The following is a 26,294-nucleotide window of genomic DNA, read 5'->3' on the forward strand; positions in this document are numbered from 1 at the left end:
CTAGCCAAACCCCCTACACTAGAACTACGAAAGGGGGAAGATCAATTGCAACTCAATTTTCAACAATGACTTCCAAATGTTCCTTGGGCAATCCATCCCCTTATATAGGGAGGATGGGTGCCAAGAGAACGTGGGAGAGGACGAACCGTCACAAGACGTGGTTCGGCCTCTCCTTACAAATTCAAAATACAAATGAAAAAAGGAAATGAAAAACGAAGGACGGGGCCCAACACTGGCCCAATCCCTAAATCCAGGAATATAAGAAAAAACAAACATAAATGAAAATGCATACTTACCCGGAGTACTTAAACCCCGGATGACGAGCGTCGGCGCGAGCTGCTCATCGTGGCTGTTGTTGTCTCGTCGTGTCATCCTCGACATGGGTCTTCGTCTTTGTGGCGTCGTCCTTGGGATGGTCCTCCATCATCCTCCCGGGGTGGGAGGAGCTCGACTCCGGCGAGCAAAGCTCCGCAAGGTCTTCAAGTGGCGGCAACAGGTCCGGTCAGAGTCGGCGAAGGTCGTCCTCAGAGATCCACGTGTCCTTGGATGAGGGGCGCCCCTGCCAATGGACTAAGAAAGAATGGCCAACTCGCTCCCCCTCATCGTGAATTACCTCCTGCAGTACTGTTTATATCGCGTCGTGTCGTAGAAGGAGGGGAAACGGAGAAGGAGTGGGTGTACTCTCACTTTCATTACTATTAAGGCTCAATTGGCTATGAGGCTCGATGACGGGTGGCGAAGGTTGGTATCAGGATAAGTCACTGACGTTAAACGTCGAACTAATCCCCCAAGTCGGTGGGATGCTCACGACATAGGCGTTGTCGTTGATCCGTTGGGCAATCGGGAAAGGCCCGACGCTACGAGCATGGAGCTTCGTAGTGACCCCAGGAGAGAACCTCTCGGGCCTCAATCTGACTAAGACCAGTTCTCCCTGGGAGAACGACACGGACCTACAACTCTTATCCGCTATTGCCTTGTACTGCTCATTCATGGATGCGATGTAAAAAAAAAAAATGGATGCAATGATGCATGTTCTACTACTTAATGCATGTACGAAGAGCGAAATCCAATCTGTTAGTATGATTACCTACATGAATGATATCTAGTGTCCATGAAGTAATTGACCATAGTCTAGTTTCAAACAAAGCCAAACTAGTACGGTTCACCATTGGGCAAACAGTGAATCCGATCCATGCGAGGTAAACATCCTAGTATGTGGGGGTATAGACCCACGGTGGACTGCAGTACGTTCCTTGGAATGTAATATAAATCCAGTGCAATTTTAAAAATACTAGAAATCGCGTTGAGGGGTGAGTTGTTTGGACTCTTGTGAAGAAGAGCCCCAGAGGTTGCGGGATAGCGAAATGACGAAGGAATGGTGATGGCGGTGGTGGATCTGGCAACGGGGCAGGTCGGTGGGCTCCCAGTAGTATCTCGAGAATGAGTCTCCTTTCATTATATTGTGACGTTCGACGGTCGGATGACATATCAACGCGATGACCGTGAAGGTGCATCATGTGTTGGGCTAAGGTAATGAATGGAGTCACTAGATGTATCTTTCTAGTGGGTGCATTGTCTCGACATCTCCTATCAATGTCATCATGCTGATGATGGGCACACTTGGTTTGCCTAACATGTTGTGGGCTAAGTGGTTCCCCAGATTCTTTTGCACTTGACACTAGTGGAGGGGGCTATCCATAGTGAGCAGGTAACATGTATGAATCACGTGATGCCAGCTTGGTCGGTTGTCTTGAATGGTGTGTGATGACTCTCAAACATGTCATCAAATATTTAATCTTTTGAGTGTTAATTCCTTAAAATTATCGTGTTAATTCATGTGAGTATCATGCATATGCATCATTTTATGAAAGTACTAACCCCACTTGATTCTTTGAATCAAGTGGATTATATTGAACATTTTATGGTTAGTAAACATTCAGAGACAGGTTAAGACGATCAAGGAAGAAGACGAGGATCAAGTGGAGCGGGCAAAAATTCAAAGAGGGAAAATTACGAAAATGCCCCTGGGCATGAGTTAAGAGAAACCTATAAATACTCTCTTGAGAGTTCATTTTAGGGGGTCAGAATTTTCTCTAAGGGAACTAGGGCTTGGAGAAGCAGGATTTCTGCACCCTCCAGGAGCTGATGAGCTTTTGGAGTTGAAGAGGAAGATCAGACTGAAGATAGCTTGGATTGAAGACCTCCGCCTCGCCGCAAGGACGTGACACCCGGCGTAGGGAAATCTCAAGCTTCAGCCCTGTACTCCCTCTCCTTTTCAGACAGTTTTGGTTGGGTTGGAAGAATCACCAGATCTTCCAATGTTTTCCAACTGAAGATTCTTTTGTTTTGATTTGATTTGCAAAGTTTAGGTTTGTCGAATCTGTCTTCCTCTAGTTTATCCTAAAAATCTATAGTTATCTCTTGATTCTTTGAATATGCATCCTTGAGCAACATCCAGTGGAGCAGCCAGCGACCCAGGCTCTCGCCTAGGTCGCCAGCAACCCACAGGCGAAGCCACCCAGTGGGTGGCAGGGCTGCGCACCATCTGCCGCCCACCGAGACCTGCACGCGGGCGACCCGCGCGCAGACGGCCGCCTGAGCAGCGTTCGCGCGCTGGCAGGCCGCGCATAGGCAGGTCGCCTGCACGCGGACTCCCGCGCACCGTAGCTGCTGCGGAGGCACCGCGCGCAGCACCCGTGCGGAGGTCCCTTCCGCGTGCGGCAATATCTGCACGCAGCCTCAACCCGCGCGTAGACAACTGCCTGGGCAGCGTCCGCGCGCGAGCAGGTCGTGCGCAGGCCGGTCGCCCGTAGGCAGCCTAAAGTGTGCACAGCTCCCGCACGCAAGTTGCTTCCGCGTGCGGCGATAGCTGTGCGCAGGCTCATCCCACGGCAGTCCCTCTCTTGGGCAGAACGACCTTGTGTGCACGCACACAAGGTGTTCGTTGTTTTGTTTTCTTCACAGGTGTGAACCTGCGAGTGAAATAAACAACCTAAGAGACTATCTTACCTGAGCAATATTAAGAAGGGAATCCTTATTTGCTGAAGAGCAATTACACACTTTGGAGGGAACCCATTGACAACTCTGAAGATAAATTCATTGCTGGATTAAAGTGAACATAGAGACCTGAACATACCAATTGAACACCAAATTCTTCTCTGCTGTATTCCTTGCTCCTCGTGGATCGACCCTTACTTGCCTTAGGGCTGTGAGGTAAAAATTATTGTTGAATAAGCTCAATCCTCACACTACATTTCTGCTAAATAACCAGTAAAAAATCACCCCAAAATTGAGTTTATCAGTGTGCAGGGGGCTCGTGTGCCGCACAACTCAATGAGGGCGCAAACGGTAAGTAGGATGACTGTGGTATATGAGGTGGGTAGGGGTTCGGCCTCCTTGGTGGTGCTCGAGATGGTGCTAGAGGCTCCTGGTATTGGCCAAATGCTGGTACGTGCGCCGACCCGTAAAAGTGCGGGTGGGTAGAACTACCACCATATGTGGTTGCCTCCAGGCGATGGGTAGTGCGGTGATACCGTGGAGAGTTCGGTATCGGTATCTGATTAGGGTTGTTGGCCATCTCGTGAGGATGCCCTCGGTCATCATGATGCCGAGAACTCTGGTTCTCATGCGGGCAGTAGTTCCTATCCGGTGGATAGGAACGGTCGTTGTAGTAATAGTGTGCAGGATACTCCTTCCAAGGGGTGGGAGTTTTTCGCCATTCTCCGTAGTAGTGCTCCCAGTCTTCTCGTAGGTGGTAGCGAGGTGGAGACGCCTCAGGATCCCGTAGTCGTCCATGGTAGTAATGAGGATGTACATCCCCATGATAACCTATATGAGAGAGTACCTCCTCTCGAAGTGGATAACTCGCATCGTGATAGTACGGAGGACTATGCCGGGATCGACATCTATAGCTTTCAGGTTGGCTATATTGGTCCTGTCGATCCTCGTAGTAAACGTCTCGGTGAGGTGCCGGGTGATAGGGTGGCCGCTCCTCTGGGTATCCGTCGGGATGAGGTCATCTCGGTGGCAACGGGGAGTGTGCTGGATAAGCACGCACCCGGTGAGGGGAATATGTCATGGGCCTCCTAGGTCAAGACAAATTGTCGGGGGTATAATCCTGACGTGGGGGGCGGTCCACTGTGTATCTCAGCGCTACTCGAGGTGGTGCCGAGGCCTCCTTGTATGGGTCCCGGGCATGAGTGGGTGCAGCCCGATAGTGTGGCCGGTAAGCGGAACTGTCGCCATAAGTGGCGACGTCCGATCGACGTGCGACAGGTGGTGACCGTGGGCTACCCGGGCGGGAAGAATAGTGCGGTGCATCTCGCACCGGTATGCGGTTGGGGTTGAGCACCCCGTCCTCCGGGTAGTCGTGACGCCGAGAACCTCTAGTCTCGGATGGATAGTAGTTCCTATCTGGACGATAGGAACGGTCATCATAGTAGCAGGGTGCTGGCCTATCCTCCTGTGGTGGGGATCTCCGCCTGTCTTCGCGGTCGTACTCCCATCGCGGGGATCCTTGTCGGTCGTCGCGGTGATACTCCCGGGGAGGGGATCGTCGGCGGTCATCACGGTCGTGCTCCCATTCGTCAGCTCGTTGGTATCGAGGAGGTGGGACCTCGGGGCCTCGAGGTCGGTACTCTGGGGCGGAATGCTCCTGCATGGGAGCTTTTCCCGGTCGTCGGGAAACATCTCGAGCCAAGGGCTCGTCACAGGCCTCGTCTAACGGTGCCCTACGAGTAGGGACGGTGGTAGAAGATCTCCGGTCTTCGGATGCTCGAGGTGATCATGTATGAACCATCCTATGGTCAACCATTCATGGCCTAAAAAATGCCTAGGGATATGCGCGTGATGGATGAAATGTTATGACGTGTAAAATGCCGATGAACCAATAGGATGTGCACAATATGATGTAAATGATTTTCAAAATAATGACGTGCACAATTCAATAAAATTTCTTTAGTGATATGCTATCGAGCATGTTAAGCAAGAGCTAACACGACCGGCTCTGATACCAATATGATGTAATGATGTCGGCCGGGATCGAGCGGCTCGTATTACGTCACATGAATTATGATGCGATGACGTGAGATGTAATTCAATGCATGGGAAAATAGCGGATGAGCAGTTGAGGGAATCGGCGGATAACGGTGTCGGCCGTGCCGGTCAATGAGAGAAGAATGATCCCTAGATCAAACTCCCAAATGACTCGTAAAATCAACTATACGTCTAGACAATGAGGGGCGTATGACGGCCCTGGAGTGTTCGACGTCTAGGCCAAAGAATATCCGTCAACCTCAAAGAAATCCTACACTCGACGACGGTGGCTATCATATCCGTGAATTGTAATGAAAATAATGGCAGAGGACGCGATAGCAGAAGACGAGACTGGAAAAGATAATAATGCTGGTAAACGGAGGGGAGACGAGACTAACCTTAAGTCCCGCTAATCCATGGCGTCAAATCTCGTTCTGGCAGGTGATGTGGTGTAGATGGTAACGTGTTGGTAGACGACTCTGGCGTGATTGCTCGGACGTCGGACCAATGGGCGCAGGAGGTGATCAAGTCAACCGACCTTGGGACCACGACAAAGGATGTGGCAGCAGACGGGCACGCGCGGAGGTGTTTTGGTGCGCACGCGCACGGGCCGGTGCGAGGAGCACGATGCACGCACTGGCGAGCGGACGCACCGCGCGGTGGTCGCAGGCGAGGGCGCACGGACGCCAGCAGCAGCAGGCGGAGAGGCACGCGGGAGGGGTACCCTCTCGCGTGGGCGCCGGGCGATGAACGGTGGAAAAGTGGTCGAGCGGGAGGCGAGGGCGAGGGGCCAAGAATCGAGAGGAAAGAAGTGTGGGAGAATTGAGGGTTCAAGAATGGTAATGGGGAAGGGTCAAGAACGAGATTGGGAGAGGACCAACAACGAGATGGGACGGATCAAGAACGAGATGGGAAGGATCAAGAACGAGATGGGAGGGTTCAAGAACGTGGAGTGACGGATCAAGAACAAGATGGGAAGGGTCAAGAACGAGATGGGAAGGATCAAGAACGAGATGGGGGGGGGTTCAAGAACGTGAAGGGACGGATCAAGTACGAGATGGGAAGGTTCAAGAACGTGATGGGAAGGATCAAGAATGAGATGGGGAGGGTTCAAGAACGTGGAAGGACATATCAAGAACGAGATGGGAAGGTTCAAGGACGTGATGCGAAGGATCAAGAACCAGATGGGGAGGGTTCAAGAACGTGGAGGGACAGATCAAGAACGAGATGGGGGGGTTCAAGAACGTGAAGGGACAGATCAAGAAGTTCAAGAAACTGGGTGGGACGTGGTAGAATCAAGAAACGGGGCGAGGGGAAGGAATCAGGAAAACGTGGGGGAGGGGAAAGAGGGGAAATTCAAGAAATGTTGGAGGATGTTCAAGAACTTTGGTGGGGTGGATCAAGAACGAAGATAAGGGTGGGGTATGGACCAGGAATTGTGGAAGGGTGGGAAAAGGTACCAAGAAATGGCTCTCTTGGACTGTAACAACCAAGAACCCTCCAATAAAAAGGAACTAGATCGTAGAGAGGAGCGGCTATCCTCGCCCACGTCGAGATCACTCCGTGGATAGAGCCCGCGTCGTCACGTCGAGATCACTCCATGGCGACGTGTTTCAACGTCCCGTCGAGATCACTCCGGAACGCCTAAAGATGCAAGAAAGCAACATCCCTTGAAGATCCAAGATTTGTCTCCATCGAAGGTGCCGCTGCCCTACACTCCTTGTCGAGATTACTCCGAGGACGTGTCATCGCCGACATTCTTCTAGCTCATCGTCACCGCCAACAAGACTCCCCAAGAATCAAGAATCATGACATAGGACAACAAGGGAGGGATCGACTAGGTAGTGGACGATGAATGAATGGACGATTGTGTTGACGGGGCAAACTATGGGTGGGGGGACGACGAGGGATAAAACAGCCACAGAACTCACATGATCAGATTCGGAATTTAAAATCAATGAAAATCTGGTGGTGTAGCTCCAACGCTTATCGAGGGCGGGAGTACTGTCTTCCCCTACCGCAACGATGCCCGACTCAGGTCACGAGGATACACTCGAGAAAGAGAGAGAAGAAGCAGAAAATCGAAACCAAATCTAATTTTGACGGCAGTGGGAACTTCTCAGGAAAATACTAAATGGAGAAGACTTCGACACCAAAGCATTCAGGCATACCTCGGCACCGTAGTGCATGAATAGGATGCGGGAAAATTTGATCGTGACAAAATTGGACGAATCCGGGCATTGAGAGGCCCACCGGACGACGCGATCTGGAGGTTCCAGGTGTTGAATGACCCTGGTTGAGACTCGGCCTGGTTGCTCAAAGGTCGGAGTGCTTGGGCGTGGGCGTCATTGGCGGGATGACTAATGTGCGCTACGACAGGGTGTCGCGTATCCAACTACGCGGTCAGTTGGCGGGGGGAAAGTGGGGAGTCGCCCCTGATGGCGCGTCACCACCGGTCGTCATCGAGCCAGCAGCAGAGGAGCAGCAGGACGTCCCCGACTCAGCACTCGAGGAGCCGGCACTACCCAGCTCGCCACCGAGACGAGTCCAGCCACCACGACGAGCCGCCGCAGCAACACGGGATCCCGCATTCCGTTACTCGTCATGACGCGGACGCCGACCACCGGAGCACACCGTTACAGTCAGTTACTTTATCTTATGGTTTTTTCCCTTTATTCGTATTGTCGTGTAGCGGGGGAAGGGCCCATATGAGGAACCCTTTTCCCCCCCCCCCTTTTTATGTTGGGCCTGACAAGCCCGTTTCCTATTTTTCTTGCTTATTTTCCTTCCTTTTCTTTTGTGTTATTGGACTTAAGGAAGGGCCCATCTTCACCCATATATAAGGGGAAGAGGTGGGCGCTTCCCTCACCTTTGACCTAATTTTGAAGAATTGCACTTTGAGAAAGAAGGGTCAGGTCGTGGAGAAGAAGAGAAGAAAGAAGAAGAAGAAGAAAGGAAGAAGAGAAGGAGAAGAGAAGGGGAAGGGAAGGAGACCACCGCTGCACCGCCCCTCGCTCGAGTCACGTCGCCGCCGAGTCCGCGTGACCGCCTCCCGCGACCGCGCCGATAAGGCCACCGCGGCGCCGCTCCTCTGCCCGGCCGCCGCCAGCTCGCCAGCGTCGTCCACCGCGCTACCAGCCGCCGCGCGCCTCGAGCCTGCGCTCGCTCGGCGCGCCGCGCCGACCGCCCTGTTTGCCGAGTCCGCGCGGCCGCCTCTGCGCCGCGCCGCCGCTTATCGCGCCGCCCGCTGCTCGAGCAGCGCCGTCGCCACGCGCGCCGCGCCAGCCGCTTCCGCGCGCCGCGCGCTAGGCGCCGCTGCGCCGCCACTGCTCGAGCCGCGCTGGCGCTGCGCGCGCAGCCGCCAGTCACGCCGCGCGCTGTCGATCAGCGCGCTGCCTCAGCCGCGCTGCCGACCGCGCGATTCGCCTACGCGACCAGCAGGGCCACCAGCTACGCGACTGGTCGTGCCGCCGCCGTGTGCCTGCCCGACCGCCGCCGCCGAGCCGCGCCGCGTGTGCTGCCGCCATTCCTGCTGTCGCGCGAGCGCCGTGCGTGCTGCCACACTATCGCGCCGAGCCGACCGTGAGTGCGACCTGCTCGACCGGCGCACCGCAAGCACAACTGCCGAGTCCGCTGTGAGCTTGCACCGTGAGTCCGCATCGATCGTCACCGCCGAGCTGCTGCGCCCGGTCGCCTCCCCTTGTCACGTGCTCGTGATTGGCATACTCCCTCACCAGTGGCTCCTCTCGTGGAAGCTCCTACTCGAGTCAACCGTCGCCCCGCGACGTAGGTACTTTGCTACCCTCGCTTCTTCGGTCCTTATTTCTTACAGTACTCTTTCATATTGCCTCCACCGCGCTCGGGTTAGATAGGTGAGTGAGACAGATTGAGAGAACGACGAAACAAAGACGAGCGTCTTACCTGTCCGGTACGAGTCGGGACGCCCTGACGCGTGTGAGCATTCCAGTGGGAGTTATCCCATTCGATGGCGTGCGCGCCCTCGACCCACCTCGGACGACTTGGAGGGCTGGTTCGACCCAGCTTGGCGACCCCGTCCCCGCTCCGGGTTGGCTCTCATAGCTTGTCGGCGCATTGCACGTACCATAGTAGGACCATCATCCTCGTTATCGTCATACATACATTCCTGTTCTCCGCATATCCATCGGTTGACGTCGCGGACGTGAACCGATTAATTAGTGATACGACACCGAGTTCCTACCCTCGGTGACGGTCGGACGCCGTTCAGACGACGTCCGGCATCAAACTGGTATCAGAGCCCGGCTGTGGTCGCCCACAGCACGTCTCCGACGTCGCATCGCATCGCATCGCATCTAGTGCATCGCATCCATCGATTTTACGTGCATTCATATAGGTACCCAGGGAATGGCCGTAGAGACGCGATCCGCACGGATGGCGCAACGCGGAGGTTCTACCTCCCCGCGACGAGTCGAACCGTCGCGAGACGAGAGAGGCAACGAGATTGCCCTCTCGGGACCTCAACCGGCCTCGCCGGTTGCGGATCCTACCTTACACCATATCGAGGACACGCCGGTCCCACCCGACGTCACGGGTGCTCCAGGCGCTTCGAGATCACCGGCATCGCCGGTGGTTCACGCCGATCACAGCACTCCCACGCGGCACACGCGCGTCCTCGGCGACTCCGATCGGTGACTACGAGACCGGGATACCACGAGGCAGCGACCACGGAAATCTCCGCCGCCGAGTACACCACCAGAGCGACCCCTGCACGGGGTAGAGGACGAGGACAAAGAGGCGCCACTCGCCAGTACCCGCCAAGAGAAGAACTTCCGGAAGACCAAGGAGCTCATCGTCGCGCATCGGCAGCTAGGACGGAGCGCTTGGAGCGGATGCTCGCCGACACCCGAGTGTCCGAGCACGGAGTTGAGGCGGGACCGGTTGCACGAGGCCCCCCTCGCCCCCCTTACGGGGCTGGTAGACCCGAATACCGTGGTCACCCCGACCCGGACCTCGCTGATGATTACGAGGTCCTTGATCGCCCATTTTACGGCGTACCGCCACCGGTACGCCTAGCTAGGGAACCCGCGTGCGACCCACAGGATGTCCGCGCTTGGGACATGCATCGCCCGCGGGACGACTACGCCCGTGGCTACGACGGGGACCCTTATGCTCGACCTGATCTCCCTATACGTCAGTACGAGCGCGACCCGAGCCGTGACTACCCGGCTCGTCGGTTCGACCCCGTCCCTCCGCGTGGTCCGCGGTTCGATGAGCCACCGGCACGACGCGAGGACTACCCACGGCCGCCACCCCCGCCATATTACGGGGCTGACGGTGCATACCCACCACCACATCGTCCGGTGCCTTTGGACCGAGCACCGCGGGATGGTCGTCCCTACCACAGGGACGACCGCGGACACGACCCATTCCCGCCCCGTCGCCCCATGGACCAGCGACGAGGGGACTATCCCGTGCCCGAGCGGCACTATGATGACGACGAGCGTCGGCGCGAGGAGCATCGTGCACGCATCCAGAGGAGCGTGCGCGCCGACGTACCCGTCTACGAGGGCTCGAGGAAGCCCAAGGAGTTCATTGACTGGGAATAAAAAATGAACTCGTATTTCAGGTGGTACAGGATGGATGACGACCTTTGCGTCGAGTACGCGGAGACACGGCTTGACGGACAAGCCAAGATCTTCTGGGAGAATGAGCAATTCTCGGCCGAACGACGAGGACAGCCCATCATGTCGTGGGCAGAAATGGCGCGGAAGCTAAGGAACAAGTACGTTCCTCGTCAGTACCAGATGACACTCTTCCTCTCGTGGCTCGACCTTAAGCAAGGTCGACTCCCGGTGTCGGAGTACATCGAGGCTTTCGAGGAATGCCGGATGCGTTGCCGTTTCGTGGAGGATCCCCGCGTCATCATCGGCCTCTTCGCCCACGGCCTTCGGCCCGCCTTGCGCAGCAAGGTCCTCAACTGCCAACCGGCAGAGGTCGACGAGGCATACCACCTAGTGGAACACCTAGATCCGCCCGTCAAAGACGCCCCGCGCCCAACGCGCACACCGCGCCGCAAGTTCCTACGGTTCGGCCTGCACCCGCTCGTTCCACCCTACCCGCAACCACTCGGGTCACACCGGTCACCAGGGGCCAAGGAACGACCCCAACCACCTCAGTGGGGTCTACCCCGCAAGCCCGGGCCTCGACCAGTGATGCCCCGGCCCGTAGCGCTGCACCAAGTCAAGCACACATCACGTGCTACAAGTGCCAAGGACGAGGGCACCGGGCACACCAATGCCCATCTACACTTTTGATTGATGTCGGGGAAACCGAACAGGATTATTGCGATGGAGCCGACGTACCCCAGGAGGACCACTATCACGGGAACGAGGAATGCGCCCTTGAGTACGAGGAGCCCGATGGACAGATAGGATTCATTCAGATCATCGAGGCGCGAGGAGCCCCACCCGTGACAGGCCGTGCGTCCGTCCGGCCGTTGGCCAACATCGCTGTCGACACACCCGGCAGCAGTAGAGATAGGACATCACCGCGGGTTGACAACCCCGCTAGACTTCCACAGGCTGCTCATCAGCCGACACCGTTCGTTGATGCGGCCACCCGTACATCGATCTTCTACACGTACATCAAGATCAACGGCAAGGCGTGCAAGGTGATCGTGGATAGCGGTAGTTGCATCAACGCGATCTCAGATACTATGGTCAGCGGCTTAGGGTTGACTTCGATAGAACACCCCACGCCGTACGACGTTTCATGGATCGACGCTTCATCACTATCTGTGAAGCGTCAGTGCCGCGTCCCCCTGAAGGTGAACACCTACGCCGAGGACGTACTCTGTGATGTACTACCCATGAAGGTGGGTAGCATCATCCTCGGTCGACCATGGTTATATGTTCACGTCGTCACCTTTGGAGGGCGCGTGAACACCTGCTCCTTTATGCACCAGGGGCGACGAGTTACGTGGCACCCGTACACCACGAAGCCGGCCAGCAAGCCGGCCGCGACCCGACCAGTAGGGTTAGTGATAGTCCGAGGACCCTTATTCACTCGCGACCTTGGCCGCGAGGGTGACGATACGCCTTTGTGTCTGGCCGTCACCCTTGACGTCCCTACTGACAGTGCAGTGATCCCTCGCACCCCAGAGGTTGAGGCTCTCCTATCGGAGTTCGGAGATGTCTTCCCGGAAGAGCTACCAAGCGGATTACCCCCGATGAGGAACATACAGCATGCAATCGACTTGGTGCCCGGCGCGTCACTTCCGAACCTACCGCATTACCGCATGGAGCCGCCGAAGTACGAGGAGTTGCTACGGCAAGTGAGGGAGCTTTTGGAGAAGGGCCTCATTCAGGAGAGCATGAGCCCCTGCGCAGTACCCGCTCTCCTAGCGCCGAAGAAGGATGGCACGTGGCGCATGTGTTGCGATAGCCGTGCCATCAACAAGATAACGGTCAAGTACCGTTTTCCCATTCCGCGTGTGCAGGATCTATTCGACATGATGGCAGGATCCACTATCTTCTCCAAGATAGACTTGAGGAGTGGATACCATCAGGTACGGATCCGTCCTGGCGACGAATGGAAGACCGCCTTTAAGATAAAGGACGGTTTATATGAGTGGAGGGTTATGCCTTTCGGCCTCTCCAACGCGCCCAGTACCTTCCAACGTCTCATGAACGAGGTACTGCGCGCCTTCATAGGGAAGTTCGTGGTCGTCTACTTCGACGACATCCTCGTCTACAGCAGATCCAGAGACGAGCATGCGGACCACCTTCGGCAGGTCTGCATCGAGATCACTCCGGGAATTCTTGGAGGTTCCTGAACGTCATCGACGCCGCGACCAAGTTGGGAATCTGCTCCGTCGAGGGAGCATTGCCCTGACCGTCAAGAACCCGACACCAGCCAGGTTCTTGATCCCCCCCACCCCTGCCCATCTTCCACCACATCCACCCCCCCCTTTCTCCTTCATCCAGCCCATCTAGCCCACATTTCCTTGGACGCCAGCCCTTCACCCTCGCTTCTTGATCAGCTAACCCCATTTCTTGATCTTTCCCGCCCATTCTTGAACGCCACCCATTCTCATCCTCCATTTTCTTGAAATTCTTGATCGCCCAACCGCTTCCCCTACCCTTTCTTGATCGCCCTCTCCCCTTCCCCTGCCCTTCTTGATCACCCAACCACCTCTTCTTGCCTTTCTTGATCGCCCTCCCCCTACCCCTGCCTTTCTTGATCGCCCACCCTCCTTTCCCCTTCGTTTCTTGAATCCCAACCGCCTCCTCTTGCCTTTCTTGATCGCCCACCCTCCTTTCCCCATCGTTTCTTGATTCCCAACCACCTCCTCTCGCCTTTCTTGATCGCCCACCCTCCTTTCCCCATCATTTCTTGAATCCCACCGCCTCCTCTTGCCTTTCTTGATCGTCCACCTTTCATTCCTCTTGATTTCTTGATTTCTTGATTTCTTGATTTATTGATCTCACCATATCTCCTTGATTCCCCTTCGTCCTCCCCTTCGCCCTCCCATCGCCCTCATCTTTCTTGATTTCTTGACTCCCACCCTCTACGCCATAACCGATTTCTTGGTTTTCTGCACCACCCACACGACTATTCCCACGATACTTGGTTCGCTGTCTTGCCCGCCCACACGGCTGCGCCGTGCGCCAGCCAAGTGCGCGCCTTGTGCGCCCTCTGCTCCGACTCTTGCTACACGCCACCCGTGGACTCAGCTCTCTGTTGGTAGTTATGACCGCACCGTCCACACCCGGTTTCGTCCTCGTCAACGACACTCGCCCGCACGATCTGACACTAAGCATCCTGATGCAATACGCCGACGGCCGGGATCGAGCGGCGCATTTCGCGTCACAGGAATAATGATGATATGATGCAAACACAATGAGATTTTATGATCGAGTAGTTAAGACACAAGGAGATAACGCGATGGACGGTGACGATCACCAAATAGATTGATCTGAAAGTCAGACTCCCAATGACCCTCAAGACCACTAGACGTCTAGACGAGAGGGGCGTCTAACGGCCCTGATAAGTTCGGAATTTAAAGATCAAGTGACAGACCGTTTACCTCAAGAAAGTCCTGCTCCCACAACAGTGGCTGTTCCTAATCCGTCGTCGAGTGATGAGTGGCGGCAGAGGATGCGATAGCGGAGGACGGCACTGGAACAGGTAATAATACTGGTTAAGGAGGGAGAGGAGACGAGCTGACCTTAAAATATGTAGTCCACGGCGTATCGAAGACGGGCGTAGAGATAGCGTTCCGGGGACGGATTCGTCTTGTCGTAGGCCGGAATGCCAAGAGGGATCAACGTGGCTTGGCGCAAGTGACGGGGCGGCACCGGTCGCAACTGGCAGTGGCGGTGGCGCAGAGCCACGGTACAAGGCAGAACGGCGGCACAGGGGGGGTTGATGACGCGGGCCGAAGCCTCGGCGCGGCGTGGAGCCACAGAGTGCGGCAGAACCGTGGCGATTGGCGGACCCGCGGCGGGGCGCGAACTCGCGGCGCACGGTCGGATCACGGCTGGGCGCGAGTCCGCGGCGCTGGCGAAGCCGCGGCGCGGCGCGGGAGTCGCGGCGCGGAATGGGTCCACGGCGCGACGTGGGGTCGCGGCACAGAGCGGGTCCCCGACGCGGGCGGTGATGCGGGGTGGTCGGGAATCGGGGTTCGGGGCGGGGCGGCAATGGGAGAAGTGGCGGTCGAATCAAGAAAGGGGGGGGGGAAGCCAAAGGGTGATGCAAGAATGGGGTGGTTATGGTCAAGAACGATGAGGGTGAAGAGGAAGATTCAAGAAACGGTGGAAAGTGGTGGAAGATGGTCAAGAACGATGAGGGTGAAGAGGAAGATTCAAGAAACGATGGAAAGTGGTGGAAGATGGTCAAGAACGATGAGGGTGAAGAGGAAGATTCAAGAAACGATGGGGAAAGGAGGGTGGGCGATCAAGAAAGGCGAGAGGAGGCAGTTGGGAATCAAGAAACGATGGGGAAAGGAGGGTGGGCGATCAAGAAAGGCAAGAGGAGGCGGTTGGGATTCAAGAAACGAAGGGGAAAGGAGGGTGGGCGATCAAGAAAGGCAGGGGTAGGGGGAGGGCGATCAAGAAAGGCAAGAAGAGGTGGTTGGGCGATCAAGAAGGGCAGGGGAAGGGGAAAGGGCGATCAAGAAAGGGTAGGGGAAGCGGTTGGGCGATCAAGAATTTCAAGAAAATGGGGGATGAGAATGGGTGGCGTTCAAGAATCGGTGGGAAAGATCAAGAAATGGGGTTAGATGATCAACAAGCGAGGGTGGTGGATGGGTAGAGCCAAGAACCTGGCGTGGTGAGTTCTTGGTGGGTCGCGGGTGGTTCTCCTCGTTGGAGATGATTTCCCGAATGCAGCGCGGCGCCGTAGTCGTCGCGAACCTTCGAGGACGCCCAGAGTGATCTCGATGGGGGCTCTCGATTCTTGATTTCAACAGCTTCTTGAAAATCTTTAACGTACCGGAGTGATCTCGACGGTACGGTTGAACACGTCACGCCCGGAGTGATCTCGACGGACAGGACGTGGGCTCTACTCCTCGGAGTGGTCTCGACGAAGAGGTGGGGCTAGCCAAACCCCCTACGCTACGACTATGATAGGGGGAAGATTCTTGAAACAATTTCAATTCAAAAACTTCCAAGTAGTCCCTTGGGCATGCCCTCCCCTTATATAGGGAGGAGGGGTGCCAAGGAGACGTGGGGAGAGGTTGAACCGTCATGAGACGTGGTTCAACCTCTCCTTACAAAATCAAAATACAATCTTAAAATGAAAATAAAGACGAGGATGGGCCCTACGATACTGGCCCAATCCATAATTCGAAATGCAAAGAAAATACACATAGAAAAAACATAAATTGTTCAAACCTACCCGGAGTACTTAAACCCCGGGTTGCGGACGTTGGCACGAGCTGTCCGACGTGGCTGCTGGCGAGTCGTCGTCGGTCGTCCGACTGATGTCGTCGTCGTCATCAGGTCGTCGTCGGCACGATGGTCCTCCATCACATCCGCTCGACGACTTGGACGCCTTGGACTAAGCGATACAAAGGTCAGTCTCGTCTCCCCTCCATGAACTCTAGTATTATTATCTTCGACAGTCTCGTCTTTCCCTGTCGCGTCCGCTAACGCGATATTCGCGAACACCATCGGATAGGACTAGCCACCCTATCGAGCGTAGGGATTCTTGTGGTAGACGGGCTGTCATCCGACTTGGACGCCGAACGCTCCAGGGCTGTTAGACGCCCTCACTTAGTAGACGTCTAGTAGGTCCAGCGGGTCATTGGGTGTTTGATCTTACGATCACTCCTCTCTCGTTGATCAGTGCGGCGGACGTCGCTATCCGTCAAGTTCTTATCTGCTCATTCGTATTTTCTCATCATTTGGCTTACATCCCATACATCTGCATCATAATCCTGTGACGTGAAACGCGCCGATCGATCCCTGCCGTCGTCGTTTCACATCAAGCACTCCTGCCCTCTTTGGCTGCACATTTCTCCCGTTCTGATTTGCTCCAATCTCCTGCAAATCAGTTTCTGCAACTCTCTCCAAAATGTCAAAAACCTCATCTTCATATGGTGTATAGAACGTTCCACCGGTGGCTAAGTTCACGTTATTTTTCATGAAATCTGAAAGAGATTCATGAAAAATTTGGGCTAATTGACAGTTTTCAATTCCATGATGAGGACATTTCCTCAACAAGTCATTGAATCTCTCCCAGGCTTCACTAAACGCTTCGCCTTCGTGGGGTTGGAAATTATGAATTTCTCTTCTATAGAAATGGGTTTGGAGAGAGGGTAAACTTTATGCAGAAACTTTCCCTGCATCTCATCCCAAGAATTGAATGTTATTCCAAGATCGTGATCGAGACGATGATCGTGACCATGATCTCGTCATAGGGTGTCCTCCTCTAGAGGATCCTATAGGCGAACAACCACCGCATGAACCGGTGGATCCCGAGGAGGTGCATCGACCTCCACCAGCAGCTAGGGAACCCGCTACTCGGGTCCTGAGGTCTCCAGCTGAACCGGCACAACGCGGCGCCTCGAGCTTCTGAGGACCGGAGACCTTCCACCGCTGTCCCTACGCATAGGGCGCCGGTCGACGAAGCCTATGACGAGCCCTTGGCTCGAGATGTTTCCCGACGACCGGGAAAGGCTCCCATGCAGGACTACCCTGTCCCGGAGTACCGACCTCGAGACGCCGAGGTCCCACCTCCTCGATACCCACGAGCTGACGAATGGGAGCACGACCGTGATGACCGCCGACGATCCCTACCCCGGGAGTATCTCCGCGACGATCGATGATGGTTCCCGCCACGGGATTACAGCCGCGAAAGCAGGCGGAGGTCTCCGCCTTGGGAGGATCGACCAGTACCCCGCTACTATGACGATCGTTCCTATCGTCCGGATAGGAACTACTATCACACCGAGCTTAGGGACTCGCGGCGTCACGATTACCCTGAGGATGGGGTGCTCAACCCCAACCGTATTCCGGTGCATGATGCCCCATACTATTCTTCACTACCGGGTAGCCCACAGTTGCCACTCGTAGCACGTCGGTCAGATGTCATCACCTATGGTGACAGCTCCGCGTATCCTCCCCATTACAGAGCCGCCCCCGTCCCTGCGCCGGATCCGTACGAGGAGGCCCCACCACCGCCCCGAGCACCATCGAGACATGCGCAGGATTACGATCGTGCACCATGCCGCGGACATTACCCCGACGACGATCAGCGGTACCCGAGACACCTCGATCATCCTCCCCACCAGGAGGATGCGTATCCAACATGGCATAGGACACCACCGAGACGGCCTTATCGTGACGATTACCTGGATGGACGACCCTACCACCATCCCGCACCTTGTCACGACCACCTCAACGAGGTCCGTCCAGATTACGATCACCCTCGAGGTGCACCTCGACGACCTCCTGCTCGTCTTCCCGACGATGAGCATGAGCGACGATGAGAGGCACATCACGCGATGATTCAAAAGAGCATCCGTATGGAGGTGCCGATCTTCGAAGGGTCCCAGAACCCTAAGGATTACACGGATTGGGAGTCGGATCTGGAGAGTTATTTCCAGTGGTATCGTATGGATGACGATTTATGCGTCGCCTACGCCGAGGCACGGCTTGGAGGTCAAGCGAAGATCTTTTGGAAGAATGAGAAGGAAGCCACGCGACAGAGGCGAGACCCACCCTTCATCTGGGCCGAGATGTCCCGTAAGCTCACGGACAAGTACGTCCCTAAGCTTTACATGACATATCTCATGTTGAGTTGGATGGACCTAAAGCAGGGGAAGAGTAAGGTCTCGGAGTACATCGTAGATTTTGAGGAGTACCGAATGCGATGTAAGTTTGTGGATAGTCCACAAATTCAGATTGCATTCTTTATTCACGGGGTACGCCACGACCTAGGAGCTCGAGTGCTCGAGCAGAACCCTTCCACCGTTGACCTCGCATACAGTCTCGTTGAAAGCAACGAGTTCAGTCATGAGAGCGTCGCGGCCACTACCTCGCCAGCCCCCCGTCCCACTCCATCTACGACCACGGCCGCTACATCGCGCTCATCATGGAACCGAAGCAGTACTACCACGCCACGACCCACGGCTCCCTCAGCGGCACCGACGACATCCATGCCTACCCCGACCCCGACTCCCGCTATCTCATCGGCCATATCCACGGCCCGAGCTCCGAACGCCCCCCGCGAGCCTATGCAATGCTTTAAGTGCAAGGGGTTCGGACATCGACGAAGTGACTGCCCATCACTTATGGTCATGGACATTCACGGACAACCTGCAGAGGAGCAGCCGAAAGATGACCACGAGGTCGATGAGTATCCCGGCGAGATTCCCGACGGTGACGATGTAGATGACCCACTAGGGTACATCCAGATCACACCGATCCCTCCACCTACGACCTATCCGGTCGCCACCATGGATGCCCCCGAGGTTAGGACACCTCAGGAAAATCCCCGGGCGACTCCCGCACCCCACGGTAGCACCTTAGCCAAACGACCAGTCGACGTCGCTCAGCGCGTGTCGATCTTTCACACATACGTCAAAATTGGTGGACGTACCCACAAGCTTATGGTCGATAGTGGGAGTTGTATAAACGGAATATCCGAAGACACTGCTACACGCTTAGGGCTTCCGTTGGTCTCTCATCCCACCCCGTACAACATCTCGTGGATTGACGCATCGACCATACCGGTCAAGATGCAATGTTACGTGCCATTGAAGATGAGCACGTATGATGAGAAAGTCCTATGTGACGTTCTACAAATGAAAATTGGTAGTATTATCTTAGGACGACCATGGTTGTATAACTACGACGTGCAACTGTCCGGACGAGCAAACACTTGCTCGTTTATCTACGGAGGGTGTAGACTCGTATGGTATCCTTCGGTGCGGATACCTTCACTACCTAGCCGCTCGGCGACGGCACCTCCCCGCGCCTCTCCTACCACCATTATCACTAATGGCTGTATCTTTAGGCGTGAGTTAGAGCTCGATGCGAACATGACGCCGATCTGCTACGCCGTCACCCTCACGGATGGAATTACCGAGCCAGCCCACGATCCTCCACCACCGGAGATCACCCAGCTCCTCGAGGAGTATGGTGACGTCTTTCCCGTTGAGCTACCTAGTGAGCTCCCACCCCTACGACACATCCAGCACGCCATCGATTTGGTGTCGGGAGCAACTCTCCCTAACCTTCCCCACTACTGGATGGACCCGGTAAAATACGAGGAGTTATATTCTCAGGTTAAGGAGCTCCTAGCTAAAGGCTTGATTCGAGAAAGCCTTAGCCCCTGCGCGGTCCCCGTCCTGCTCGCCCCGAAGAAGGATGGCACTTGGAGGATGTGCTGTGACTCTCGCGCCATCAACAAGATAACAGTGAAATACCATTTTTGCATCCCGCGCGTCCAAGACCTCTTCGACGAGATGGTAGGCGCGTCTATCTTCTCTAAGATAGACCTACGGAGTGGTTACCATCAAGTCCGGATTAGACCGGGGGATGAGTGGAAAACGGCATTCAAGATTAAGGATGGCTTATTCGAGTGGAACGTCATGCCGTTTGGACTATCGAACGCACCTAGTACCTTCCAAAGATTGATGAATGAGGTACTTAGGCCATATATCGGTCGGTTCGTCGTCGTTTATTTCGACGACATCCTCATCTACAGTAAGACTAGAGAAGAACATGCACAGCATCTTCGGCATGTATGCGTCTCATTAGGACAGGAGAAACTATACGCGCACCCGAAGAAGTGCACCTTCTTCACCGCCGAGGTCTCCTCCCTCGGCTTTATATTATCTGCACATGGAGTGGCCGTCGACCCGGCCAAAGTTGAGGCCATCGTCTTGTGGCCAAAATTGAAGAGCATCCACGACGTCTGCAGCTTTATCGGTTTAGCCACCTTCTACCGAAGGTTCATACCAGGGTTTAGTGGCATCACCGCCCCCATCACAGACATCCTCAAAGGGGAAAAGTTCGAGTGGACCTCCTCCGCCGACCAGGCCTTCGAGCTTCTCAAGAAGCTCATGACCGAGGCGCCCGTCCTCAAACTTCCAGATTTTAACGATGTATTCGAGGGTGCCTGCGATGCGTCCGGAGTTGGCATCGGCGGCGTACTTAGCCAACGCGGCCATCCCATCGAGTAGTTCAGCGAAAAGCTGAATGATACTCGAAAGCGATACGACAACTATGACCGAGAGTTTTACGCTCTCGTCCAATCTCTCGGCCATTGGCGGCATTATCTGCTCCCTAAGGAGTTCCTCCTTTTCTCGGATCACGGAGCTCTACGACACTTACACGATCAGAAGAAGGTCAGCGATCGCCATGCTAGGTGGATCGCTTATCTCCAAGATTTCACCTTCGTCATCCGCCACAAGAAGGGTAAAGATAATGTCGTCGCCGACGCCCTAAGTAGGCGACCCACGATTATGAGCATCATGACGACCCAAATACTTAGGTCCAAGAAGATGAAGGAAAGCTACGCGGACTGCCCCGATTTTTCAGCGATCTACGCATCCCTAATGAGTTCTTCCGCTACCCGGTAGAGAGACTACTTCCTTGAGGATGGCAACCTCTTCCTTGGACGTAGACTATGCATCCCACGTACATCCATCCGAGATTTTTTGATCCATGAGATTCACGCTGGCGGACTAAGTGGTCACTTCGGGATAATTAAGATGATCCATGCCCTCGAGGAGAAATTCTACTGGCCATCCATGAAGCGAGACGTGGGGAAATTCATCTCCCGATGCCTCGCCTGCTCCCGTGCTAAGCTCACAAACCAAAACACGGGTTTGTACACTCCCCTCCCGGTCCCTGAATGGCCTTGGGAGGATGTCAATCTCGACTTTGTTTTGGGGCTACCCAAGACCACGCGCCGCCATGACTCGATCATGGTCGTTGTCGACCGCTTTTCCAAGACCTTCGACGCTTCGCGGATCGCGCGCCTCTTCTTTGACAACATCTTCAAGCTGCATGGTGTACCCAAGACTATCGTCTCGGACCGAGACGTTAAATTCACTAGCTATTTCTGGAAGACGTTGTGTGTCCTTATGGGCACACAACTGAAATTTTTGTTAGCTTACCATCCTCAGACGGATGGCCAAACCGAGGTTGTTAATCGCAGCCTCGGTAATCTGCTGAGATCAATCGTTGGCGACCATGTCGTTGCATGGGATCAAGTCTTACCTCGAGCGGATTTCGCCTTTAACTTTTTCCGTAAATCGCACCACGGGCAAGGCGCCGTTCGAAATCATCTATGGTCAACTACCACGTCGACCCATTGATCTCATGCCATTGCACGAAAAACATAGGATATCCGATAATGCATTAGAATTTGCAGAGCATATTAAGAACATGCATCATGATATCCATTCACGCATTGCATCCATGAATGAGCAGTACAAGGCAATAGCGGATAAGAGTCGTAGGTCCGCGTCGTTCTCCGAGGGAGAACTGGTCTTAGTCAGATTGAGGCCCGAGATGTTCTCTCCTGGGGTCGCTACAAAGCTCCATGCTCGTAGCGCCGGGCCTTTCCCGATGGCCGAACGGATCAATGACAACGCCTATGTCGTGAGCATCCCGCCGACTTGGGGGATTAGTTTGACGTTTAACGTCAGTGACTTATCCCGACACCAACCTTTGCCACCCGTCATCGAGCCTCACAGCCAATTGAGCCTTAATAGTAATGAAAGTGAGAGTACACCCGCTCCTTCTCCGTTTCCCCTCCTTGTACGGCACGACGCGATAGAAACGGTACTGTAGGAGGTAATTCACGCTGAGGGGGAGCGAGTTGGCCATTCTTTCTTAGTCCATTGGGAGGGGCGCCCCTCATCCGAGGACACGTGGATCTCTGAGGATGACCTTCGCCGACTCCGACCGGACCTGCTGCCGACACTTGAAGACCTTGCGGAGCTTTGCTCGCCAAAGTCGAGCTCCTCCCACCCTGGGAGGATGATGAAAGACCATCCCAAGGACGACGCCATGAAGACGAAGACCCATGTCAAGGATGACACGACGAGATGACAACAGCCACGACGAGCAGCTCGCGCCGACGCTCGCCATCCGGGATTTAAGTACTCCGGGTAAGTATGCATTTACATTTATGTTTGTTTTTTCTTATATTCCTGGATTTAGGGATTGGGCCAGTGTTGGGCCCCGTCCTTCATTTTTCATTTCCTTTTTTCATGTGTATTTTTAATTTGTAAGGAGAGGCCGAACCACGTCTTGCGACGGTTCGTCCTCTCCCACGTTATCTTGGCACCCATCCTCCCTATATAAGGGGATGGCATGCCAAAGGAACATTTGGAAGTCATTGTTGAAAATTGAGTTGCAATTGATCTTCCCCCTATCGTAGTTCTATTGTAGGGGTTTGGCTAGCCCCACCCCACGTCGAGATCACTCCGTGGGTAGAGCCCACGTTTCTTCTGTCGAGATCACTCTGGGAGGATCGTGCTGAAGCTTGCCGTCGAGATCACTCCGGCACTGGTTAAAGATTTTCAAGAAGTCGCTGTCCTTCAGGCCTGCAAAGAGTCACCGTTGAGATCACTCCGGGAATTCTTGGAGGTTCCTGAACGTCATCGACGCCGCGACCAAGCTGGGAATCTGCTCCGTCGAGGGAGCATTGCCCCGACCGTCAAGAACCCGACACCAGCCAGGTTCTTGATCCCCCCCACCCCTGCCCATCTTCCACCACATCCACCCCCCCCCTTTCTCCTTCATCCAGCCCATCTCGCCCACATTCCCTTGGACGCCACCCCTTCACCCTCGCTTCTTGATCATCTAACCCCATTTCTTGATCTTTCCCGCCGATTCTTGAATGCCACCCATTCTCATCCTCCATTTTTCTTGAAATTCTTGATCGCCCAACCGCTTCCCCTACCCTTTCTTGATCGCCCTTTCCCCTTCCCCTGCCATTCTTGATCGCTCAACCACCCCTTCTTGCCTTTCTTGATCGCCCTTCCCCTACCCCTGCCTTTCTTGATCGCCCACCCTCCTTTCCCCTTCGTTTCTTGAATCCCAACTGCCTCCTCTTGCCTTTCTTGATCGCCCACCCTCCTTTCCCCATCGTTTCTTCATTCCCACCACCTCCTCTTGCCTTTCTTGATCGTCAACCTTTCTTTCCTCTTGATTTCTTGATTTCTTGATCTCACCATATCTCCTTGATTCCCCTTCGTCCTCCCCTTCGCCCTCCCATCGCCCTCATCTTTCTTGATTTCTTGACTCCCACCCTCTACGCCATAACCGATTTCTTGGTTTTCTACCCCACCCACATGACTATTCCCACGATATTTGGTTCGCTGTCTTGCCCGCCCACACGGCTGCGCCGTGCGCCAGCCAAGCGCGCGCCTTGTGCGCCCTCTGCTCCGACTCTTGCTACACGCCACCCGTGGACTCAGTTCTCTGCTGGTAGTTACGACCGTACCGGGCACACCCGGTTTCGTCCTTGTCAACAACACTCGCCCGCACGATCTGACACTAAGCATCCGCTCGACGACTTGGACGCCTTGGACTAAGCGATACAAAGGTCAGTCTCGTCTCCCCTCCATGAACTCCAGTATTATTATCTTCGACAGTCTCGTCTTTCCCTGTCGCGTCCGCTAACGCGATATTCGCGAACACCATCGGATAGGACTAGCCACCCTATCGAGCGTAGGGATTCTTGTGGTAGACGGGCTGTCATCCGACTTGGACGCCGAACGCTCCAGGGCTGTTAGACGCCCTCACTTAGTAGACGTCTAGTAGGTCCAGCGGGTCATTGGGTGTTTGATCTTACGATCACTCCTCTCTCGTTGATCAGTGCGGCGGACGTCGCTATCCGTCAAGTTCTTATCTGCTCATTCGTATTTTCTCATCATTTGGCTTACATCCCATACATCTGCATCATAATCCTGTGACGTGAAACGCGCCGATCGATCCCTGCCGTCGTCGTTTCACATCAAGCACTCCTGCCCTCTTTGGCTGCACATTTCTCCCGTTCTGATTTGCTCCAATCTCCTGCAAATCAGTTTCTGCAACTCTCTCCAAAATGTCAAAAACCTCATCTTCATATGGTGTATAGAACGTTCCACCGGTGGCTAAGTTCACGTTATTTTTCATGAAATCTGAAAGAGATTCATGAAAAATTTGGGCTAATTGACAGTTTTCAATTCCATGATGAGGACATTTCCTCAATAAGTCATTTAATCTCTCCCAGGCTTCACTAAACGCTTCGCCTTCGTGGGGCTGGAAATTATGAATTTCTCTTCTATAGAAATGGGTTTTGGGGAGAGGGTAAAATTTCTGCAGAAACTTTCCCTGCATCTCATCCCAAGAATTGAATGTGATTCCTAGATTACGATACAAAGAGAAAGCTTTATCTTTTAGAGTTAGAGGAAAATGCTTCATTTTTTAAATCTTTGTAGATAATCCTGGAACGTTAAGTGAAGAACACCTAATGTGGAAATCATCTAAATATTCTAATGGATTTTGAGCAGAATGTCCATTAAATTCAGGTAAAGTTTGTATTAAAGCATTGTCATGCCTGAACATTATACCCTCACCTATGTTGAGATTCACATCAGTTTGCCTCAAACTTCCTGAGGGTGTTGGTCTGTCCAGCATGGTCCGTCTTCTGTCATGCTGTTGACGTCCTTCTTCCGCCATGTTTTGCTGCTGGTTTTCTGGTTGTGTCACTGTAGATTCTGGAGTGGAGTCTCTCGCACACGCAGTATTCTCTACAGATAACTCACCAGCTTTGGATCTTGTCACTACCATAGACTTCAGAAAAATGTTAGAAAAACAATAAGCGGAGGATTTTTTAGTCCTACAGCTTTAGGAGAATGAATCAATAATAACTGAAAAGAAATTAAAATTACGACTGTAATACCGTGCTCCCCGGCAACGGTGCCAGTTGATAGCCTCAAATTTTGTGCTTTTTACTGGTTATATACTGGTTAATCGTGTGAGGATTTGAGCTAGGCAACAATAATTTTTAACCTCACAGCCTTAGGGCAAGTAAGGTGTCGATCCACAGGGAGCAGATAAAACAATAGCACTTCCTTTTCAATTCAATTTAGGTTATCAAATCTCTGTATTCAATCCTAACAATCAGAGAAATTATCTTCAGTAAAATTTCATTGAGTTTCCTCAGAAAAGATATGTAAAATAATTTCTCGTTAGAATAATGAATTCCGTCTCAGGATTAGTTCACAGGAGTTAACACTTAAAAGTTGTTTCTTTTATCTACAGGCTTACCCCTATAGGTTTGGCAAAATGACAAACACTTGGTGGACACACTTGCAGTGGTCTCTACACGCGGCTTTAGTTGCGTGCAGATGTACCTGCGGGTGCGTTCGCGTGCGGCACGAGCACGCGTGCAGCGTGCCTGTGCGCGAGCTTTCTTGCGCACGGGCAGTTATGCTCAGCACAGCTGCGCGCATGCTTGGCTGCGCACGGCTTAGCTACGGGCGACTTCTGGCTGCGCGCGGTCTGTGCTACACGCGGCTTCTGGCTGCGCGTCGCCTGTGCTACGCGCGGCCTGTGCTGCGCATGGCCTGTGCTGCACGCGACTTCTGGCTGCACGCGGCCTGTGCTGCGCGCGGCTATTGGCTGTGCGCGGCCTGTGCTTCGCGCAACTTAGCTGCGCGCGGCCTGTGCTGCGCGTGGCTATTGGCTGTGCGCCGCTTAGCTGCGCGTGGCTTGGCTGTGCTCGGCTCGCTCCGCGCGTGTTAGCAGCGCAGCACCCTCGGAGTA

The 26,294-nt window shown here is 54.3% G+C and overlaps 2 non-coding genes across 2 annotated transcripts; both read left to right on the forward strand.

Annotated features, from left to right (window-relative positions):
• The first annotated feature begins 16,710 nt into the window (after positions 1-16,710).
• LOC144707281 (small nucleolar RNA R71) lies at positions 16,711-16,819 on the forward strand. The gene has a single exon (XR_013582443.1). It is a non-coding gene; the product is annotated as a small nucleolar RNA R71 (small nucleolar RNA).
• Positions 16,820-24,708: 7,889 nt separating this feature from the next.
• LOC144707296 (small nucleolar RNA R71) lies at positions 24,709-24,817 on the forward strand. The gene has a single exon (XR_013582454.1). It is a non-coding gene; the product is annotated as a small nucleolar RNA R71 (small nucleolar RNA).
• The last annotated feature ends 1,477 nt before the right edge of the window (positions 24,818-26,294 follow it).

Source organism: Wolffia australiana, chromosome 8 (assembly GCF_029677425.1).
Source record: "Wolffia australiana isolate 7733 chromosome 8, ASM2967742v1".
NCBI classification, from domain to species: domain Eukaryota; kingdom Viridiplantae; phylum Streptophyta; class Magnoliopsida; order Alismatales; family Araceae; genus Wolffia; species Wolffia australiana.